At 39.2% G+C, this 19,794-nt stretch overlaps 1 pseudogene; it reads left to right on the top strand.

Annotated features, from left to right (window-relative positions):
* The first annotated feature begins 18,029 nt into the window (after positions 1 to 18,029).
* LOC116859466 lies at positions 18,030 to 18,962 on the top strand (annotated as a pseudogene).
* The last annotated feature ends 832 nt before the right edge of the window (positions 18,963 to 19,794 follow it).

Below are 19,794 nucleotides of genomic sequence, written 5' to 3'. Positions count from 1 at the left end.
CTCTTACTCTCCATTCTCTCTCCCAATCCTATAGGAGTTTTGCTTTAAAAAGGTAGAAGAAAAGGTCAGATTTCCCATCAGTGGTGGAGAGATGTCTCCTGATATCATTCTGAGGAAAGCTTTGAATCCAATAAGATTGAACATTGGAGTTTTTAAATTATATGACTTTTTTTAGAATGGAATCTTGCCATTTGCAATGATGTAGATGGAGCTAGGGAGCATTATGTTAAGCAAAATAAGCCAGTCAGAGAAAGACAAATAGCAAACAGTCATAGGGGAACAAAAAGAGAGATGCAAAAACCAAGAAGCAGACTCTTAACTCTAGAGAACAAACTGATGGTTACCAGAAGCGAGGTGGGCAGGGGGTGGGGGTAAATAGATGGTGGGGATTAAGGAGTGCACTTGTGTTGAGAATTGGGTGATGTATGGAAGTGATGAATCGCTATATTGTACACCTGAAACCATCATAATACTGTATGTTAACTTACTGGAATTTAACAACAAACTTAAAAAAATTAAAAACACATATATCTTAATGAACAAATAAATAAATTACATGACTTTTTAAATAACTGATTGTGACCACTGACCAGAAAGCTATGACATCTGGTCAAGATAGTTTTAAGGTATTTGTTACATAATATGGAAGGGGTATCAGAAGTAGCAGAGTTGAAAGCAATGATGAGAAGGAACAAAAGTTCCCTAATTGTGAACCCACTGAGACCACAGAGACAGAGGCCAGTAAACCAGTTCCATCTCCTAAAAATTCAAGAATACACGATATACAGAGTATGATTGATAATAACTAGCTCTGTGCTGCTACCATCTGAGAATTATGTGTCCTTTTGTTTGTTTTGTTTTGTTTGGGGTTTTTTGGCCATTTCCCTTCTGAAGACCAAATCCTTAGGATTCACAGCTTTCCCTTTGCTACTTTTTCAATTATTCTAACAATACAGCCCCCAGTGAAGAACTTTCCTGTTCAAACCCCACAGTACCTAGCAGCGTTTCTTACATTGTGCCTACTTACATAAATATTTGCTTCTGGCAGATTTTACCAAAGGACAAAGGAGTCTCAGGATGCAAGCTATCTATGGAGTTCGACAAATTACAGGCCCAGCATCTCACTTATTACCCACACTTGACTAGCTTCGTGTAAATTCTCACTCAGTGTTTTCTGTTGTTAATACTTGGTTCTTGTACCTGATTTTCTTTTCAGCTTCATCTGTGGGTTTATACTGTCTTCTCTTGATCGTGTAATCTTATTTTTATTTACCAACCTATTTATCTCCTCTCCTAGGGTATTTGAGAAAGTGTCATCCTTCCTGAATGTTTGCCCCTCACCACCAGCCCCCACCACCATTCCAGAAAAAAAATCCTCCTGACTCAGTGGCCTCCGTGGCCTCAGTATGGATTATCCCTGAACTTGCTTCTTCCCCTTGAGAACTAGCTCAGCTCCCCTGAACTGTCTCTCCTCTCTACCTCTGTGTATCTTTTGTCCCTCTCCCTAACAATCTTTCCAGCTAGAAATTCTATTGCTTCTTCAGATGCACACAGACACACGAGCTCTCATCCTAACCCAGCTGAGATTGCTCATGAAATGACATGTGGTTTTAGGACAATTTTTTATGGATCTCAGCAGATACTAAAAATTTCTCACTGTAGTTAATAAAAAATTGTATGGAACTTTTCAATTTGCTTAGTCATTTCAGAGTCTAGTAGTTCTATTTATTCATAGAAATTAAAACATATTCTTGAATCCAGCTGTAATATTAAATAAATCTAAGCTAAGCATTCAGTTCAAAATACATTGCAATAGTCATTTAACTCTGAATACCTTCATATTTCTACTTTATAAAACAATTCTAAATGTTTTGTAAATATTGTGGTCTCAATGCAGTTTTAGTCAACTTACTTTCATGAGCTATACTCATATAGCTTTAATAAGAATCACTGACTTTAAAAAAATGGCAAATGTAAACAACATATTTAATTTTTTCATTTGTTTTCCTTCCTTTTTGAAATTCTCTCCTTCCCTTATTTTGGTGACCTGGGTATCTCTTCTCTACATGTGTGGTCACATTTCAATTTCAGTGGGTTGTTTTTTTCTCTATTCATCTCTTAAATGTTGATTTCTTTCAGTGCTCCATATTGGGACCTCTTTTCACATTATAAGATCTCATGGGTGATCCATCCACTCTTGTGACTATGCACAGTATCAATATACAATGAATCTGATGCTGGAAATAGATATGTAAACAAAATGAAGTCTTTCATTCGGTTTGTATTCTAGTTAGTGAAGGTACAAATAAATATATCGATTGGCAATAAGTGCTATAAAAAATAAAACAAGTTAAGAGAACAAGGTGCTTTTTTACAGAAGAGTGTCACTAAAGGCTTTAGCAGGATCGTAACATTGGGTTGGGATTTGAATGAAATGACAAAGTGAGCCATGTAGATACCTGGAAGATATATATTCCTGTCATAGAGAACAGATAGTGCAAAGGCCCTGAGGCAAACACATGCCTAGTAGGTTTAGAGAACATCAAGACAAGTATGGTGGGAGAAGAATGAGTGAGAGGAGAATATTAGATAAGACAATGAAGTGGGGCCTTTATCTAGAACCTCAAAGGCCATCATTAGTACTTGTCCTTTCACTCCGATTGAAATGGGGAGCCATTTTATAATTTTCATCAGGGGCATGGCAGGATATGGCTTATAATCTTTTACACATTTTTAAAAGATTTATTTGTGTATTTGAGAGAGAGAGCACGTAAGCTTAAGTGGGGGGAGGGGCAGAAGGAGAAGGAGAGGGAGAGAATATTTTAAGCAGACTCCCTGCTGAGTGCAGAGCCGGATGTGGGGCTCAACACCATGACCCTGAGATCATGACCTGAGCTGAAATCAAGAGTCAGACGCTTAACTGACTGAGCCACCCAGGCGCCCCATTACACTTTTTAAAACCTAAAATTATATATATTTAAGGTATAAAACATGGTTTGACATACATATACAGAGTGAAATGATCACCACAATCAAGCTAATAAACATACCACTTTCTCACGTAGTTACCATATTGTATGTGGCAAAAGTACCTGAAATCTACTCTCAGCAAATTTCTAGTATTCAGTATAGTATTATTAACTATGGTTATCATGCTGTACATCAGATCTCTAGACTTACTCATTTCACATAACTATAACACTGTACTCTTTGACCAGCATCTCCCCATATCCCTCACCTCCCCCACCCTTGGCAAACCGTTCTACGCTCTGCTTCTATGTATTCAACTTTTAAGATTTCACATATAAGTGAGATTATGCAGTTTTGTTTTCTCTTTCTGTATGCGGCTAATTTCATAATGCATAATGTCCTCCAGTTTCATCAATATGGCTTATGCTTTAAGAGTCACAGTGACTAATTTGTAAAAGACCATGGTGAGGATTCAAAGCTAGAAGCAGAAAGACCAGTTGGGAAACTGTTGCTATAATCCAGGCAAGAAGGAGTGATGATTTGCCCTAGGTTGGTAGCAGTGAAGTAGGGAAAAATTAGGACGTTGAGAATAAACTTTAAACTTTGAGCTGACAGGATTGTGGTTTGTTTATTTGTTTGGATGAAGGTAGGGGCTCAAAGATGATTCTTCATTTTCTGACCAGTCCAACTAGTTAAGTCTATGTCTGTATCCAGACCTCTAGATCCACATAAATACAAATCCACTACCCACTGAATTACTTCCACTGGTTGCCTAGGGCATCTCAGATTCAAAAGTAAACTCATCTTCCTCTAAGTTACTCCTTCTTTGAATAAATTGCATGTCCATCCACCCAAATGTCCATATGCTTTCTTCCTCACCATCTCCCAATCTAAGTATTCCACAGATCTTACTGAAAAGATAAAATAGCTTCTGTTTGTCCATTTCTTTCTCCACTCTCCTTCCCTTTGCTGCCTTATTTCATGTCCTCAGCCATTGCCTGGATTATTGTAGTACTTACGTAATTGATATTGCTACTGCAACTGATATTGCTCAACCATTTCTAATAGATTCGTAGCACCCAGTATAGCACTTAAAAAAAGTGAGCAATTAATTTTGTTGAATTAAATTTATATACAAACTCCTGGATGATGATCATATATGTCAACTCAGGTGGACCATGGTATCCAGATATTTGGTCAAAACTTAAATCTAGATGTTGCTGTAGGGGTATTTTTAGATGAGTTTAATATTTTAAAAAGTGGACTTTGGGTAAAGAAGATGACCTTCCATAGTGTAAGTGGGGGAGTGAGCCTCATTGAAGAGATCAGTTGAAAGCCTTAAGGACAAAAAGACTCATTCCCTGAGAAAGAGAGATTTTTGCCAGCAGACTGCCTTTGGACTTGAGCTGCACCAACCCTTTCTAGAGTCTATAGCTAGTCAGCCTACCCTGCAGATTTGGTCTTGCCAATCTCCACAGTTGTATGGTTATATGAAGCCATTGTGTGTGTGTGTGTGTGTGTGTGTGTGTGAACAAATAAGATATATATATATATATATATATATATATATATATATATATATATTCTGTTTCTCTGAAAAATACCTGGCAAGTACAACCTGTGCATCAGGGCATAAAATTTCAGTGACAGATCTAATAATACTTCATCCTACAGGCTGACGTTATTTAAAAGTATTTATAATAATCTCTTACTCTGGGACATAGCCAGTTGAAATTCAACTTGGAAACAGAAATTAAAGGAACCACACAATTTACTAGCACTTCATAGCACCAATTAGCAAGACACTTGCTCAGATTAGCAAGTCCCTTTCCTGAGCCTACTTCCAATTGGGACCCCCCAGTAGAGTCAACTTACCCCAACCCACTTGCTGACTCTGCTGCAAAAGGAATATATGACCTTTGATATATATCTTGGCAATGAAGCATCAAGCCAGCTCGAGCACTACCGATATTTTAAAAGTGTATCCTGCTTCTAGTAAATTTCAGTTTTATGCCTTACTACATGACATCAAGATCTCCTTTTATGGTCCAATTCTTGCATTTGGGTCACGGTTTTGCTTTTCAAGAGTCTTTGCCTCATAAATTTCTCTCTCTCTCTCTCTCTCTCTCTGTCTCTCTCTCTCTTTAGTGTTTTTCCCCCAGATACTAGAGTTCTAACCTTGAATCATTTCTGTCTTTGGTCAGTCTCTTCTGAGACTGTGGGTTTCTTATCTGGCAATCTATCTGCCTGATATCTGTCTCTGGAAGTCCTTGATGCCAGGTCTCCCTGAGTCTGCACTTCCTTACCTTATATACCCTAGCCTCATGGATTTATCGACTCTCAGTGTTCTCGATGTCCTTTTGTGCCTTTTGCCCATCTTACTGCTTGCTGGTTGTACGTCAGTCCTGACAGGGAGCGTCATGGCTGCAATTCAAGGAGCTGCCACCAGCTAGCTGTATAATGGCACACATGCTAGTAGGGGACAATTGTCTGAGAGAGTAGGCAATTTTGTCAGGGGAGAGAGAGAAAAATTCATACTTGTGACCCAGATTATAATGTTTCAGGTATATCTTATATATTAACATGAAAGTGTTAATGTACAGATTGTATCTAATTTATCTCACTGTCTCTGAAGAAGATCAGCCAAATAGAAGTGCTTATTAGAGTTGGAAATCCAGAATCAACCTCTGAAAAATAAATATGTGAGGACAAAAAGGCAAAATACCTGATTTTACAAACATGCTATATAGTATATGTACCAAAAGGCACAGCATCAAGAGAATAGGAAGATGAAACTACAGATCTGAAGACTTCTGACACATCAGGCTGTATTAAATCCATTGAATAGGTTATGTACACTAAAGGACAATGAAAGAGACAGAAGGAGATGCTAAAAGTTGGAAAACTTTGAGTGGGCCATTGAGAATTCATGTTCCGGTGTCTGCATTTTTCTTCCCTTAACATTTAAATGTCCTTTCACTGAACAACTTTAAGCCTCATCTCCCCTAAAGAAACAACATAATACTAGTGATTTAGAAAACTGATCTCTAAACATTTTTGACTACACTCCTAGATCAGTTTTGTGACTTTTTTTTAAAGTAATCTCTACCCCCAAGATGGGGCTTGAACTCACAACCCTGTGTTTGAGAGTCGCTTGCTGTACCAACTGAGCCAGCCAAGTATCCCTACAATCCTAAAGCAGTTTTTAAAAAGCACATTTAATACATGTATTCATATTTATAAGTTGTAGACAATAGGTATGTTAAGAAACTTCAAAAAAGGCTTATACATAGATATGGTTAAGTTTAGGAAGTGTTATCAAATATCACATAGATACTTCATGGTTCTAAACATTGCTGAAGTGTTGGTATGGATCTATGTTAATGTTTAAAGTGGGTAGTTTTTAAGGTTTTGCTAATCAGTATAGCTTTATACTATCAATACATAGCTCAGGACACACTGTACATTAGGAGTGGGAGTCATTCACTGTTAATGATAGTGTATGTACATCTGCGTTTCATGTAGATTCCAGAAAACTTTAAAAATACATCTTGGCCACCTTCCAACCAGATCTGTTTGTACCATCATTTTCACTCTGTTTATGAGTGGCTAAAAAGAAAAACAACAGGTACTAGAACTGTCAGCCCCAACTTTTCTTGTTGGTTTGTGCTTACATTTCAGGATCACCTATAATCAAAGTATTCTTAAATAAATAAACAACTTGCCCGTTGAAAACTGCATAATAGGGGCACCTGGGTGGCTCAGTCGTTTAAGCATCTGCCTTCTGCTCAGGTCATGATCCCCAGAGTTCTGGAATCCAGCCCCACGTCTGGGTCTGGCTCCCCACTGTGTGTGTTGGGGGGGTCTGCTTCTCCCTCTACCCTCCCCATGCACTTGCACACACACTCATGTATGAGCTTCCTCTATCAAATAAATAAATAAATAGAAAAAAAGAAAACTGCATAATGTAATCCACAAATGTGCTAAAACGAGCACACGGAAATGGGAACACGTGGCAATATGCCAAAAGCAGCAGAGCATTACCCCCTTCTCCAAAGAGGGAAATGCCCAGGGTTCCCTGGGACAGGCCCTGTACTCAGTGTAATGTTTGAGCATCTGATACACATCTAGTGAGAGTACCTGTGCCAATCTATAATATGAAATATTGGTACCCGTTAGCTTTTTGTTTTCACTTAAATATGTAATTTATTATTAACTTCCAGAACCCAAGTGACCTTATTGCACACTTGCTAGTGTAAATGTATCCATCTTTAAAAAAAAAAGTTTGTTTATTTATTTATTAGTAATCTCTGTACCCAGCATGGGGCTCGAACTCAAGACCCTGAGGTCAAGCCTTCCCTGCTCCTCCAGCTGAGCCAGTTGGGCACCCATGCATGAATCCATTTTAAGATCATGACTTTAGAGCATGGATTTACTGTGGTAGATCTGGGTTTCCGTCTCAGTTGCACTGCTTACCAGCTCAGCGAACTCAGGCAGACACGACTTCCCCAAGTCTCATTTTTCTCGTCTATAAAATGTAGATGTGATCATGTTTATTTCACAGGGTTGTGAGAATTAAATGAGATAATGGGTGTAGAACAATTGTGGCCAATTTCAGTACACAATTAATACATGGCTTATTTTGTCCATTATTAGCAGGATTATTTTCTAGGCTCAGAATCTCCAGAAATGCATCACTGAGAAGGGAAGGGAAATGCCTTGTGGATAATAGAATCATCTTAGGGGACAACCATTTGGGATGAGATTCTCTCTAACATTGGCCATGCTTAAGGGATCCCTGAGCTCACAGGGAATAAATCCATTGAATAAGTCCATTGGTCCCTGGAGAGAACATTTTCACCACTGTTAACTTTCTGGGATACTGTACATTTCTCTGGCCTGTTTATTGTCTGATCGGTACTTCTCAGAGAAGTATATTCATATCGACTTGCTTAATCTTATTCTTCATCTTTGCTTTCTATTTCAAACCAAAGTTTTAAAGATTTGGCAAGGGTTAAGACACTAAGTAGATGAATTTCAGTCATTTTCCCTCTATATATCAATTATAACTGATAGCACATTTTTTCTTGATAAACTTTCGAGTCGCGTTGCTCAGTAACACACGACACGAATGAAATTTGTGTTGCCCTCGCAACCTAATTTTTCAGTGCTAATGTTTCTGTTGCCTCTTCATGACTTTCCCCAGTGCGTTTCAGCAAAAACAACCCCAAGGGAGGAAACACAACTCTTGTTTCACACAAGCCGTATATTAAATTATTCTGCCGCCCTACAGTTTATTATTGTCAAATACTGTGTATACTGTTTTTGTACTACTTCTGATTCACTGGGATTTAGTCAGACAAAAGAGTGAAATCTTGCTCTCATGAATTGTTAAATTCATTTTGAAAACCGGTGAATTTGATCATTAGAGGCTACTTAGTAAGTTTTTCCCCCTTTCAAACACTTCCCTCACAAATAAGTATTGTTATTTCCGTTCCTGCTTCATCTCTGGGAGGATCCCTGATGCGACATTTATCACCAATCCTGCCTCAGGTGTCACTAGGTCACCAAACGAAGTTGGGGGGGCTTTTGATACCAAAATAACAAAAAAGAAAGAAACAATCCGAAATATTTCACATTTTAGGGAAAACATCTCTTTGAAAGAGCAAAACATTTGGGAAGCCCTAACCTGTTCCGTGGCCTCCGGCTCAGAAAAAAATATGCCTACACTGGTTGAATATTCTCACCTCATGTTATTAACACAAATGAAGTCTGTCAATTAGCAGTATCTTTGGATTAACCAGACTTCTCTTTAAATAATTTAAACAGCGGAGTCGACAAAGGGGGATGATGAGCCATCCATGCATGAAGAGGGATTTGAAGCAGGTTGTTTCCTTCTTTTTTTTTTTTAATTTTTTTTTAGGTTGTTTCCTTCTTGATGCTGCGGTGGAAGATAAATTATCTGAAAGAAAGGCAGGACAGTTTTATTAAAAGCAAATAAAATAGATAATTTTGGATCCAGCAGCACTTTAAGAAGCAGGTCCGGCCTGCTTGGAATCCCACAGTAGGGGGCAGGAGTTGTATTTTAAGGCAGACTGAGGGCACCAAGTTTTATGTAGCTCTGAGGACACTGGTATGTGTCCCAAGTCAAAGACAACCCCCCTTGCTTGATTTAGCAATGTACCTTGAACTGACCATTCGCCTTGGAAAAGGGTGAAAAAATAAGAGAATCCTGACCCTTTATTTCATGATCCAAAACCAGGACCTACGACTGAGTTGAACATTACATTCTGGGCTTGGAGGTCGACCTGGCTACTCATTCAGTAAATTGTCTTTAAAATCTGAATGTGGGAGCCCACCCATTTCCTTAGATTGAGGTCTCCCTCAATTCCTGTATCCTGATCCTTTCTGGGAAGATATAAATGAACTTCTTGTTCATATTCTAAAGGTGAATATTTAAGATTATTGTATCCATTAAAAAAAAAACTGTATCGAAGCTATTAAGGTCAAAATTGTTCTCTGTTCTGCCTACTGAGATTTTCCAAGGAGTGTATGTGGAGCGGTTGAATAGTCTTTGTAAATGTTTGGTCCACGTGTCTCACATTGTTAGTCACCTTGTTCTCCCTTCTAATGAATTGCGACCTGAGAGGCTGGGAGATTGAATCTGTCCCCATTCTGGGGACAAGCTAAGAAAGCCTGCTGAGAGCCTCTGGTACTGTGTATCATTTTGATGTTTGAGGTAAAATACCAAAATAAATTGGTTCCCCAAAGAAAGATATCAAATGCATACTAAAGAACTCTTGCCGTCTGCCATTCCCATCAAACGCCCAGTGACGCTCCCATAAAAGTGACTGATTTGTATTCCCTTGTATCATCTCGCGTGTTCTCCCTCTCCACCCAGCCCATCTGGCGGGTTTCTGCAGACAGTACCCTGCACGGTTACTGTGAATGGAGCATGGCCTGTTGGGGAAGAAAATCAATTATCAGTTTCTTTTGCTCTTTCTATTGGAGGCAGGCATGCTCTGCTCCATTGAAGAAACTATCTAGTAGATTACGTAACTTTCATTACGTTAAGCTTTTTATAAGACTTAACCTATAATGCCTCGGTTTTCCTCCTTCAGTTCTGTCCTCATTCCCATTGCTCCTTTTTGTCCCTCTTGTATGCTCCCAGGCAATATCTCTTCACTATTTTAGGCACTTTCTTTATTTCTTTTGGTCTAGAAATGCTAAACCATGTGTTAACAGTTTACCGCAAACCTCTTTTTCCTCCTTTTCGGTAATAACTACAAGAGAGTCTTCCCCACCCTGCTCGCACACACCGAGTTTTGTTGGTTTTTATGCGAATGGGTAGTAAAGTCTTAATGACCCAAAGTACATTCTGCCAGTGAAGTCTTATATCATGTTTTCAATGGTAATTCTCTTAGTTTAGGACAAGAATGGATGTCGAACCAACTTGGTTTATGAACTTCCAGCTCTCTGTCAGTGTCTACGGACTTCGATCAGGGGCTGGATTTAAAGAGATAGTGCTACCCTGAACATTTCAGCAGCAGGGAGAAATTGAATGACTGGGAAACTAGGAGATGGTCTTGATTATGTCTCAGTGGGAAGCTTTCTGTTTCACAGCTCAATGTTTCGATCCCAGACTGAACAGATGCTCTCTCACTTGACTTTCAAAAGAAGGAAATCTGTGCTTAATGGGTATGATTTTTCCTTTGAAGATGATGAAGTTCTAGAACTAGACAGTGGTGATGCTTGTACAACACTATGAATGTACTAAATACCGTTGAATTGTACACTTTGAAATGGTGAATTTCATGCTCCGTGTATTTTGCGACAATAAAAAAAAAAGGGAAAAAAATCTAGGGAAAAAAGAACAGGACCAAAATTACAAAGAAGATCAAGTCCCCCTTGGTGACCCCCAACTGCCCTTTTCCTACTCATCTGCCAATCTCTAGCCCTCCTTTCCCTAAGTGTATGATGATTTTTGCTCTGTCTGTCTATACAGAGACACTTTTTTCTGTTTCTTTCAGGTCTGCCTTTCTGACTCAGTGCTGTGTTGTCCAGGTCACATCTACATTGTCTCCTCAACCTTGCCAATAATCATATAAATCCTCAATCCATTTATAGTGTAAGAACATATCCACCCTTTGGATGCCAATGTTTGTACTGAAATGGCTCTGTCTTTTCCAGAAAGTGATCAGTGTGGAACACACTAGTGGAAACCAGGAAGATTGTGGCATAGCGTGTTATTGTTAAAGAAGCATAGGGTTTGGAATCAAAGGAATCCACCCTATGACTTAGTATATGTCATGGTAAAAGTGAATTATTATGAGCCTCAATTTTTATCTATAAAAATGAGAGAACACCTGTCTCACAGGGGAGTTGTGACCTCTAAATATGAATAAGTTTAAAATGGTGTTACGTACAAGACAGAGTCGATAAATATGAGCTCCATCTACTGTGTCATCTAACTCTGTCACTAATTAAATGTAGAGTCATCACCAAGTTCTTGAACCTTTTTAGCTTCCATTTCCTCTGAGTAAAATGACGGAGAACAATGGTTTAACAGTAAGACAAAAGATGGGTAGATCTTGAACAACACCAAAAAGCTACACCTCTCTAAAATTCCTCTGGGTTATTTTCATTTTAAGCCATGCAGGACTCAGTAGTGTGCAGACCCCTATCTTTATCATTCATGAAGAGCAGGTCCATTAGGTAATTATGTTCTATTTTACAGAAATCCAACTGGCAATTTCCAAAATTCGCACAGAATCAAATGTTATGATCTTGAATTATAAAAGCAAATCTACTGAGCACGTGTTTGTCTTACAAGGAGTAAACACTCAGAAAGATGGAGCTTCTTTTTATTTTTTTATAGATTTTTAAAAAGATTTACGTATTTATTTGAGAGGGGAGAGAGCATGTGCACGTGTGTGAGTGGGGTAAGGGCAGAGGGAGAGACTCTCAAGCAGACTCCACACTGAGCGCAGAGCTCAACTCCATGACCCCTAAGATCATGACCTGAGTCAACTAGAAGTTGGACATTTAACCAACTGAGCCACCCAGATGCCCCAGAAAGATAGAGCTTCTAAAATGTTCTGAATTTTTCTTGTTCAAGCCAGCCTAAATAACCTCATCTTGGGGAGTCTTTCATCAAACTAGTTTAGTCAACTTTTTTGTCCCACTAGGCTAACAGAAAATGCAGAATTTCACCATTAGATATTTTGAAGTTCTTGGAATAAAAATATATGCAAGTTAACAACAAATGTCTTTTATGCAAATATTTTTGTGCCAGTAATATGTCCTGGTTGATTCTAATAAGTTACTTAAAAATTTCTTCTTTTGTCTACTCAACCACTCATGTGGAAAAATTGAACCAACAAGAAGTGTATGATTTGTCAAACATTGCGTTTCTCTGCCCTCGTGGACTTTGTGGTCTCATAGGGCACATTAATGTTAACACACCATACAAATTAATTTTAAAATCTTAAAATTGATTTTATATCACACTCTAAGATATGCCACAAGTAAGGGTCCATGGAGTTATGAAACAGTATAATACGAAGGTCAACCTAAAGCCATGGGTGTCAGGAAAAGGTTATTATTAGGTTATCTTTTCATAATGTCACACGGAAGCCTTCTCTTAACTTTTATATTCTAAGTTGGATAATGCTACTGCTGTTCAATCACCCATACTTGAATTTCACAATCATCATTGATCTCGCCTTCTTCCTAGACTTAGGCCACCTTCAATCAATCACTATAGCCTATCCTTCTGGACAATATCCCACACCTCTTAGCTTTTGTTTCCATTTCTAGTATAGTTCCCCATAATTATTAGCTATTGCCCCTCTGTTGGACTATGAGCATAGTGGTCATTTTAGTGGGCCTGCTTCTGCCCTTTTCACTCTTCCAGTCCTCTCTAATCACTGAGGTCTGAGCAATCTTTATTAAATCGCTTCAGCACCTATCCTAGTAGTCTGTACCTAGCTCGGTGATTTTGATGTGTGGAGTGGTTGAAAACCACTGTCTCAACCCAGATTTTCACCCCTGTTTCCCTGCACATACACAAGACTACAGCAATTTCTTACATAACATCCACATTTTCTATTTCTTCTTCTAGACTCTACTGTTCCCTCTGCTTAGAGTGGCCTCTCCTCCTCACTTGTCTGCCAATGACAGTCAGTTTTTAAAATGTATTTATTTATTTATTTATTTGAGAGATAGAGAGAGAGAGAGAGAGAGAGAGAGACGAAGAGCACAAGCACAGGCAGGAGGAGCAGATGGGGAGAGAGACCAGACTTCCTGCTGAGCAGGGAGCCCAATGTGGGACTCGATCCCAGGTCCCTGGGATCATGACCTGAGCTGAAGGCAGATGCTTAATCAACTGAACCACCCAGGCACCCCTATAATCCTTGTTTTTGAAGGTTTCATTCCAGAGCCACTTCCTCTGCTGGGCTTTGAGACTTCTCCCAAGTTGGTATTGATTTCCCACTCTTCTTGAGAACTCCAGGAACGTTTTGTTTATAGCACTTATGTGTTCTATTAGAATGTCTTGTCTCCCTTTGTAGACCATAATCACATAAAGACTTTTTCTTAGATAATTTATATCCACTGTAATGCTTAGTTTAGTTCTTTGGGCAAAGTAGGTGGTATAAGATATCTTTGTTGAGAAAATGAAACAAGAGTAAAATTGCCTGCAATTGTACTGCTATCGGAACAACTCCCCTTTAACTACAAATGTTCTTGAAGTCTCCATTGGCCTTCTCTGCTTTCCATAAATATAAGCTTAGCTATATATATTAGATATACAGATATGCGAATCTACATGGCTTCAATATACACTCTTTTCATGAATAGAAAATCTATACAATTTCTGTCATTCACTCACTTTTACTTTGCAATCTGACTTTTAATCCACCCATTTTCCAATAGCAAAGGAGATGAAATGCTTTCTCCAGAGGCAATGCTGTTGATGCCCTGCTGTGAATCACTGAGAAAACAGCCTTGGAGCGGGAACTTTGTGGCATTTCTTCAAGTAGACTTTCCATAGGTCACTTCTAACGTCTGTGTATCTTTAACTCGTTTTCATCCAGTGAATTCATTTACATTGTGGACTAAAATGCAAAAAAGAAAAAAAATGGTCCTGCTTTACAATTCGTGGCATGATGCTTAAGACTTCAAAAATAGTTTGATTTATACAAAGATATAAGTCTCATTGGTTGGATGATGTCCAGTACCTTTGACAAATAGGACCCAAAGCCAGAGAGTTTCCAAGAATAAAGGTAAAATGTCTCCCAAATTTATATAGAGATCATAGACTGTATCTGTATGACTGTAGATTTATCATGTCCTAGAAGTGATCAGGCATTTCATGTTTTGTAGGATGGACATGAACTAACATGCAAATCTGCTCATCGTTCTAGAGTCTGTAAGAAGTTTTACTAGCCTAGTAGAAGTTCTTTTTTTGAACTGAGAAAGATTTAAATAAAAATGAAAACTAGTCCTTATAACATTGAAGCTCTCTGTATTGAAGTTCTCTTTTTTTTGTTTTTTCTTCAGATTACCAATAGTCTTTGTTATGAAGGATACATCCCTTTAGGAATTGCAAAATAGGTTGCATGTTTCCTCTGGAACCCTCTTTCTGGGGTGCCTTGGTGGCTCAGTTGGTTAAGCAACTGCCTTCAGTTCAGGTCATGATCCTGGAGTCCTGGGATCGAGTCCCGCCTCTGGCTGCCTATTCAGTAGGGAGTCTGCTTCTCCCTCTGACTCTCTCCCCACTTATGCTCTCTCTCTCACTCTCATTCTCTCTCAAATAAATAAATAAAATCTTTAAAAAAGAAAAAAATAAAAGGTCGTTGGAACCCTCTTTCTGTCTCCCCTCCTTGGTGTCTTTGTCTTCCTGCTGTCAGCTGGTCCTCTACTGTGATACTCTTTTCCTTTCTGGCCCAGACTTCAACCACTTTCCCACATCAAAAGTTATCCCATTTCTTAAGGAGTCACACAGATAAGAGCTTCTCAGCCTTTACTGTGCACATGGGACTGGGTTGGAGCTCTCGATTCTACATTTCTAATCAACTCCTTGGTTAGCAGATCCTCACATCTGCTAGTTTGGGGACAGCACTTTGAATAGCAGGGTTTTAGGTGGCAGAAAAATATTTCAATCAACTTCATTTTGATCATCTAATAATGGCTTCAAAAGCTTTACTCTGTTCAGAAAAATGTACATTGTTAAATAAAACTTCAATAACTCATACGCAAATATGATACGGAATTTCAGAATACTACAGTAATATCCACGGGAGAAATATTAAGGGGACAATTGTCACTGAATGTCTCAAATCATGCAACAGAGTAGATGGATGCTTTGCTTACAAAAACAGCCAGGGGGACTGGGGCAGCAGATATTAATTCCCCCACTCTATGGATGAGGAAACTGAGTTCTAGCAATATTAACTAACTGGTCTGAGGTCACGAAGATGGTAATTGAAACAGGTTTTGAATACTGATTTTTCTGACTAGAAAAATCTATGATCTTTCTACAATGTAATTGCACCTACCTGATAACTAAAGAAATTTATCAGAGTCATAGGCTGAGAAATCCTTCAAAGGATTTTAAGATTCTAAAAATTTAACTATGAGGTAGATGCAACTGGATTCTGAGGGGAGAGAAAACAGCACTTGTTAATTCATTTTCTAATAATACACACACATGCACACGTGCATAATGTTACTAAAAGCCAAAAAGTAAAACTTTATATTCAAATAAATCTCTGAACTTTATATGCAGTGAAGTTGATACAAAAAAGGTAGCAATGAACATTCAAAAGTCATAGCTGAATTTAAGTAAATAACTTGCTAAAAGATAGTTTTGTTACTATTTTTAGAGTTGTATGAGTTTTTGTTCAACCTTTTATTTCACCACATTTTCTTATCAATTTGTAGACTTTCATTATTTATTTATTTAAAGCTTGACTCCTCTTCTCTGAATGTAATTTTAATACATTCTCTACTGAATTCTTACAATATAATTTGGAACAAAATTCAAGGAACAATAATAGCAGTAGGATTCTAAGTCCAATGTACTACAGGCTGATCTCAAAATAGAGTCCAGAATAATGGTCCCCATTATCAGCTTTAGGAATGAAAGAGACCAAGAAATAAATAAGATGTAATGGGAAGAAAAAAAATCAAGTTCATTTTATTTATTTCTCTGTATGCAGTCAGCAATGGCCATTTCTTATAGCTGAATAAATAAAGCAAAACATAAGAGCTAGTATCTTAAAACATGTATAAAATTCAGTAATAATCATAGGCAGCAATAATCTTTCAATTGAAATGACTGCAATTTTGTCGACATAGTTTTTCTCCGAAGTCCAAAGTACCCATATTTTAAACCACTTTTCACATCCAGTCTGTTCTTCAATAGTTACAGGGCTCCATTAACAGGGAGACGAGAGGACAACATTTCCTTTCAAACTTATTATATGACTTGGGTTAGGGGTTCCACCGAATCCTCATTGGGTTCAACTTATTATCTCCTCTCCAGGCCAGGTTCTCATGCAAAAATACTGAACTATGTCCAATGTGTAGAACTTCACGTGTCTCAAGCAGGATCTGATATTTTGCAGAGACGATGCTTTCTAAACCACTGAAATGGTGGGCTCACCCGCATCCTTGCCCCTAACTGAAGATTGCGTGGAACAGTTTCTTTTCCACCTCAGATATACTTCGTTATCTTTTTTTGATGAGCTCATCATCCATAATGCATCTCTTTTCTCTTCTGGCCATGAATTACCCTGGTCATCGTGGCTGGTTTCTCATTGCATTTGCTCACTCCTTCGATTTCTCTAACTTCCAAGTGTCCTTGGTAATGCCCCACCAGTAATTTTAGATCACCCAGCCACTGAGTGGAAATGAACAACCTCAGCAATTACCAGGCATCATTTTAACTACGTGAGGTCCACACAGGGATGACCAACAACCTAAGCTCAAGAAATGATACAAAGCAAATGATAGGTTATTTCAATCAAAGATACACATGTAATGTGATGTTTGTTCATTATACCAACATGATGTGAGGAGTGTCGTCAAATGTGCCCTATACTACTCTGAAAATAAGATCCTTAAAAGCCATAAAGTTTAGTTGCAGTCTTTATAGTTAAGCATACAATTGTATGTTCTTTTTTTTATTTTTTTAAGATTTTATTTATTTATTTGACAGATAGAGATCACAAGTAGGCAGAGAGGCAGGCAGAGAGAAAGAGGAGGAAGCAGGCTCCCTGCTGAGCAGAGATCCCGATGTGGGGCTCGACCCTAGGACCCTGGGATCATGACCCAGGCCGAAGGCAGAGGCTTTAACCAACTGAGCCACCCAGGCGCCCCCAATTGTATGTTCTTATGTTTGAGATTGAGTCAGAAAGGGCTCTTGTTCTATGCGAGAATGGTAAAATGAATACATCTCATCATAAATGATCATGAAGGCAGGTAGAAAAGCCTACCAAACATACTCTCATACTGTTGAATGGAATCAGTGTTATTTGAAATATATTAGAACAGCGGCCTATTAAACTCTTAAAAGGAATGTATATAGTTGCTTCATCCAATGTGGCAAACTGACCTAACACCAAACTGGGCTCGAAGGACATATAAATACTGAATAAAATATAGCTATTTTTAAAAAGATTTTTATTTATCTATTTGAGAGACAGAGAGAGAGAGAGAGCGAGAACAAGTAGGGGGAGGGGCAAAGGGTGAGGAAGAAGCCAGCTCCCCACTGAGTAGGGAGCCCAACAGAGGGCTCAAAACCAAGACCATGGGATCATGACCCGAGCCAAAGGCAGACACAACTAACTGAGCTACCCAGGCGCCCCATAGCTATTTTAATAATCATGATGAAGCTTGAAAGAAAAATTCCCGGCAGACAGAAGTCTAAAAAGAACTCAAGTTCTCAGCTCCTCCCTGTTCAACAGACAGCCCCATTTTCTGATGCAGTGTCACCCATGGACCCAAGACACCGTGGTGAAAGTCAGAGTAAACAGATTTGACTGTATTGGGCTTTTAACTCTGGCAAAATGTATATTGTCGCCATCAGTGACCCCTTCATTGACCTCAACTATGTGGTCTACATATTCCAGTATGATTCCACCCATAGAAAATTCAATGGCATACTCAAAGCTGAAAATGGGAAACTTGTCATCAATGGAAAGCCCATGTCCATCTTCCAGGAGCGAGATCTCACCAACATCAAATTGAGTGATGTCGGTACTAAGTATGTTGTAGAGTCCAGTAGGTCTTTACCACCTGGAGAAGACTGGGGCTCCCTTAAATTGTGGGGCCAAGATGGTCATCATCTCTGCCCCTTTTGCCTATGCCCCCATGTTTATGAGAGATGGGAACCATGAGAAGTATGACAACTCCCTGGAAGATTGTCAGCAATGCCTCCTGTACCAACTGCTTGGCCCCTCTGACCAAGGTCATCCATAACAACTTTAGCATCATGGTCCATGGTCCACGTCATCACTGCCATACAGAAGACCATGAATGGCCCCACTGGGAAGCTGTGGCATGATATCTGAGCGGCTGCCCAGGACATCATCCCTGCTTCCACAGGTGCCACCAAGGCTGCAGGCAAGGTCATCGCCGAGCTGAATGTGAAGCTCACTGGCATGTCCTTGCATGTTCCCATACCTAATGTGTCATTCATGGATCTGACCTGCTGCCTGGAGAAAGCTGCCAAATAGGATTATATCAAGAAGGTGGTGAAGCAGGCATCAGAGGGCCCCCTCATGGGCATCCTGGGCCATACTGAGGACCAGGTTGTCTCCTGCAACTTTAACAGTGACACCCATTCCCATTCTTCCACCTTTGATGCTGGGGCCGGCATTGCCTTCCATGACCACTTTCTTGAGCTCATTTCCTGGTATGACAATGAATTTGGCTATAGCAACCAGATGGTCGACCTTACGGTCTACATGGCCTCCAAGGAGTAAGTGCCGCATGGACCACCAGCTGTAGCAAGAGCAAGAGGAAGAGAGAGGTCCTTGGCTGCTGGGGAGTCCTTGCTTCAACTCATCACCCAACACACACTGAGATTCTCCCGACCTTTATACAGTTTGCATCCCTGACTCCCTGAAGAAGGGGAGGGACTTGGGGAGCCCCTACCTTGTTGTGTACCATCAACAAACATACTGTGTCCAGCAAAAAAAAAAAAAAAGGACTCAAAACCAGGGGATATAGATTAGCTAGTTATTATGGTGATGTAAGGGCACTCTGAACGACATATCTAACAAGGATTCCACAAGTAGAAGATAAGAAGTGGGGAAAAAGTAGTGAAAAGAGGGGAGAGTTTAAGAAAGATATGAATACTCAGGTCAAAATGGATCCAATGGAGATGAATCAAACTAAAGTGACATGTGGAAAAAAGGTAAGGAAACTGTATAATAGCAAATGCAAAGGAAAAGATTACAAATAATCCAAAGAAGGATATTTTCCCCCAATAAAATGACAATCATGTGGACCATAGATTTCGTATCAACAACACACACCAGGAGGCAGTGGACATCTATGATCCGACAGCTGAGGGAAAATACCCACCTAAGGCTGCTAAATATTCAAGAGTGAATATGAAAAAAGACACTTTCAGACAGCTACTGAATGAATTTACCACTCACGAATGCTTACTGAAAGCGTGTCCAAAGATTATCCTAAAATGAAAAAAAGGCTGACTCTCGAAAGAAGAAATGGAAATGCAAAAGGACAGTGGTGAACAAGAAGTGGTCACATATGTGAGGAAAGCTTATGAGGCATCACTTGTAAAACGTA

The sequence above is a fragment of the Lontra canadensis genome, unplaced genomic scaffold, assembly GCF_010015895.1.
Source record: "Lontra canadensis isolate GAN:19392208 unplaced genomic scaffold, GSC_riverotter_1.0 scaffold155, whole genome shotgun sequence".
NCBI classification, from domain to species: Eukaryota; Metazoa; Chordata; class Mammalia; order Carnivora; family Mustelidae; genus Lontra; species Lontra canadensis.
The sequence above is the reverse complement of the archived record's forward strand: the minus strand, read 5'-3'. Positions and strand labels throughout refer to the sequence as shown.